Below are 4870 nucleotides of genomic sequence, written 5' to 3' on the forward strand. Positions count from 1 at the left end.
GTGGAGTTTGAAGATGCTTGCGCTGTGGTGAAATTCATCCTCTCAGCTCAGGAAATCACAAATGAATTATTAACGACGATGCAAGTGTGATCTACAAGAATCAAGGAAAGTAAATGTGTTTGAGACTAAAAGACTAGAATTAGAAAACAACAAAAACAATAAACAACATATAGAGGCAAAATAAATCGCAATACCTGTGCCTCCTGATCATGAAAATAGAGAGATGGGAGAAATATCCGGTCTGTACAAGAAACTGAACATTATTTTCAACATCAACAAACAGTCCTGAGCTTCATGTTGTATAATGACATGAATTAATCTAAAGCATGTCACATATAACACCAGCTATGCAAATACAAAAAAGGGTGCACGCTTGTCACGTATGCCTTGATAAATATATATATATATATATATATATATATATATATATATATATATATATATATATATATATATATATATATATATAAAATTTATATATATTAATATTTTTTTTTCTTTTTTGAATATTTCCCAAATGATGTTTAACAGAGCGAAGAAATTTTCACAGTATGTTTGATATTATTTTTTCTTCTGGAGAAAGTCTTTTTTTGTTATATTTCGGCTAGAATAAAAGCAGTTTTACATTTTTAGTATACGCAATTTTCCTCTTTCAAGCTATTTTTTTTTTGATAGTCTACAGAACAAACCATCATTATACAATAACTTGCCTAATTACACTAACCTGCCTAGTTAACCTAATTAACCTAATGAAGCCTTCAAATGTCACTTTAAGCTGTATAGAAGTGTCTTGAAAAATATCTAGTCAAATATTATTTACTGTCATCATGGCAAAGATACAATAAATCAGTTATTAAAACTATTATGTTTAGAAATGTGTTGAAAAAAATCTGCTCTATGTTAAACAGAAAGTGGGGAAATTGGGGTGGGTGGGGCGGGGGGTGATGTAATAATTCTGACTTCAACTGTGCACACACGCACATGCGCACACACACACACACACACACACACACACACACACACACACACACACACACACACACACACACACACACACACACATCAAAAATAACCTGAAACCATTTAAAGTTCTTGTTACCACAAACTGGATTTCACTATTTTACTCCTAATTTTATAGCAAATGTGTAACTTTATTACTTTGTTACAACAAACTAAATGTAGATAATTTGAGAAACCATTAGTTCATATACAGTAATCTAGAATTACATTATATATAATTATTCAGTAAGTTCACTCAACTGAACTCAATATTTTTAAGTTGTGTACTTCAATGTGTAAGTCAACCTAATCCCTTTGACTGCTTGATAACATCAGTAAACCCCACAAATCACTTTTTTTTTTACTTTTTTATACAAACTAGCAATTCTTTTTGTTTATAATAATACAAACTTTAGTTGTCTAAGCATATAATTATGTAATAGATTTAGTAACATAATCTGGCATTTTTGTTTATTTTAACTGGAGATTAATGTGTTTTGGCAAAGCAAAAAAAATATATAAAAATCAACAATTATCTTAAATCTAGAAAAAAATAATATTTATTTCAAAACATTTTACAGTTTAAAAAATACAGTCAGTCATGTCAAATAACCTTCATAAACCTACAACTGGTCTGCAGTGGTACAGTACATCATTTTTCTAATTTTGTTTCATAATTTGTCTAATTTTGATGAGCCTGTGCAAATTGTAGCCTCAGTTTCCTGTTCTTAGCTGACAGGACTGGCACCCGGTCAGGTCTTCTGCTGCTGTAGCCCATCCGCCTCAAGGTTGGAGGTGTTGTGCATTCAGAGATGCTCTTCTGCATACCTTGATTGTAACGAGTGGTTGATTGAGTTACTGTTGCCTTTCTATCAACAGGAACCAGTCTGGACATTCTCCTTTGACCTCTGATATCAACAAGGTATTTGCGCCGACAAAACTGCCGCACACTGGATATTTTCTCTTTTTCACTTTAAATTTTAGAGATGGTTGTGCGTGAAAATCCCAGTAGATCAGCAGTTTATAAAATAGTCAGTCCAGCCCGTCTGGCACCAACAACTATTCCACATTCAAAGTCACTTAAATCCCCTTTCTTGCCCATTCTGATGCTCTGTTTGAACAGCAGCAGATCGTCTTGACCATGTCTACATACCTAGATGCTTTGAGTTTCTGCCTGTTGACTGGATGACTACAAATCTGCATTAAAGAGCAGTTGGACGGGTGTACCCAATAAAGTGAGTGTGTATATTAGCTTATATGTGTACATAAGTTTTAAGATCAAAGAAACCTAATTTAATTAAATAGAAAAAGGCAAGTTTGGTTTATCAGTTAGCTAACTACTTAAAGGGCACCTAGGTTACCCCTTTTTCAGATTTAATATAAGTCTTTTGCGTCTCTAGAATGTGTATATAAAGTTTCAGATCAAAATACCCATCAGATTTTTCATTATACCTTTTACAAGATAATGTTTTATACTAATTTCCAGCAGGGGGTGGTTTTGTCGTAATGCGCCTTTAAGACGAGTCTTTCCTGCCTACTGTTTCTACATGCCTCCTCCCTCAGCTGCGTCAGACAACAGACAGACTTAAAGGAAGAAGGTCTCACGTAGCGTTTGTGAGATACTACACTAAGAACTAACCTTTACTAATCAGTATTGTGAAGTTGCATTGATGAGTCACACACAATTTCGTTACAAAGTTAACACGTGCACACACACACACACACACACACACACACACACCAACACACACAGATACACAAGCACACTGCAGATGACACACACACACAGGCAGGCAGGCAGGTAGGCAGACAGACAGAGCGCGCTTAGCTTAGTTAAGGCTAACCTCAAGTACTGTGTGGATATCTGTTATGCTAATGTACAAAATAAACCTGATTTAACTTCCACAAACCGGGATTGAAGCGTCTTCTTTTATAATTGTTCTGACACGCGGCTGTGCTGATGAAGTAAAGCTGAAGTAAAACGCTGTAATTAATTACACACATACTCTGTGTTAAAACACTTTAAACATGTGAAACTTACTCTTAATCACATTTGATGATGATTGCTGATCCTAGCGAACAGAACAGACCTTTTATTGCCGGTTGCTTTGCGTATGTCAGCCTGGTCTTGTTGACATATACACGTGACTACCGGAACATGTTAATGCGCGCAGCTGTCAATCAATTCGGTGGGCGGGGGGATCACACCTACGTAATGGTGCGATCGATTTGAAAACAGCTATAATTGGCCAACCCTTTTTTTTTTTTGTAGTTAAATTGAAAAAAAAAGGACTGGGTGTGTTCTTATTACCCCAGTATGACTGGTCTATACACTATACCAACACACAGATCTGTCCAAACAGCTTGAAAAGTAGATTTTTTACCATAGGTGCCCTTTAAAACAAATAATTTAATAGTGAATCTCACTAAAGCAAAGACAGGAGAGTTTTCCAGCTCTGTGCAGGTAAAGAACAGGCTGAACAAACCCACCAAGCATATAACTAATAAAACCAAAAGAATAAAGTTCCTTAATAAATCGATACAGAATAACAGAGAGTCCATGGATGGTCTGAGGGATGTATATAACACACATTGTCAGAGTGGTTATCAGAATAATATAAAACGCTCGTCTCTTCATGTGGTTTTCCTCTTTCTCTCTCGTTCTCTCTCCTGGTCCTGACTGCTTCAGAGCTCTGAGAACAGCCACAAGACAAAACAACTGAATAGAGAGGAACAAGAGGAACTGTGCAGAGAAGAACCATGTATAAATATGAAGTAACGGCATAATAAACATGCAGCACAAGCAGGAGCCAAGAGTGATCATCCAGGCCACAGCACAGCAGATCACTCTATATCTGAGTGGTTTGTACTTCAGAAAGATTACAGGATGAACCACTGCCAGGTAACACTCAACACACATCAGACACTGAAACAGAGGACGACCAGTGATGACAAGTCCAACTAGAAACTGTATCAGAGTTTTGAGATGTGAAAACAGACCATGAGCATCAAGTATAGCCAACAAAGACGTCACACAAGTGGTAATATCACACAAGGAGACATTAAGGAAGAAGAACTCGGAAGTAAGTCCACCTCCTGTGATGATGAGCCATATAACAAAGGAGTGTGTAGGCAGACCGACAATTAAATTGATGGATAGCATACACATATGCAGACTATCTGGTAGACCAGTCGAATAAGTTGTGAAGTTTGAAGATGCTTGCGTTGTGTTGCAATTCATCCTCTCAGCTCTGGAAATCACAAATGAATTACTAATGATGACGGAAGTGCGATCTACAGCAATTTAGAGAGATAAATGTATTTCAGATTAGAATTAGAAAAGCCTATACAGGCAAAATAATCCAAATACATTTGGCTCCTGATGATACACAGGTCTTGAGAAGGGAAATAGTAAGCCTCTACAAGAAACTGAACATTCTTTTTTAACATCAACAAACAGTCCTTAGCAAATCCATCTGGAGCACAAGCTTCATGTTGTATAATGACAGACTGGTGGACGGACTTTGGTAATCACAAGAATATATACTGCATGTGCATGAGTTATCTTATATCACATAAAACATCAGAAAGGCAAATATTGCAGAAAGACTAATAAATAAATTGGTAATAATGAAAAGAATTGACAGTTTTAATAATAAATCAAGCAGGAGTTCAGTACATCTTGTTGCACAATAATGCAAACTTTTGTTCCGACTTTAACTTGAGATTTAGCTTTATTAATTTTGGCAAAGCAACATTTGATTTACCAATAAAATGTGTGTTATGTAATCTACTTTCTGCAGTTTAAAAAAAAAAAAAACAGTCATCTTAAATAACCTACATAAATCTACAATTGGCCTGCACAGGTGCA

At 35.8% G+C, this 4870-nt stretch overlaps 1 long non-coding RNA gene across 1 annotated transcript; it reads left to right on the forward strand.

Annotated features, from left to right (window-relative positions):
- The first annotated feature begins 504 nt into the window (after positions 1-504).
- Positions 505-4329, forward strand: LOC141379983 (uncharacterized). Its single transcript, XR_012397164.1, has 3 exons — positions 505-1334; positions 1382-1921; positions 3417-4329. It is a non-coding gene; the product is annotated as an uncharacterized lncRNA (long non-coding RNA).
- The last annotated feature ends 541 nt before the right edge of the window (positions 4330-4870 follow it).

The sequence above is a fragment of the Danio rerio genome, chromosome 21, assembly GCF_049306965.1.
Source record: "Danio rerio strain Tuebingen ecotype United States chromosome 21, GRCz12tu, whole genome shotgun sequence".
Lineage (NCBI taxonomy): Eukaryota > Metazoa > Chordata > Actinopteri > Cypriniformes > Danionidae > Danio > Danio rerio.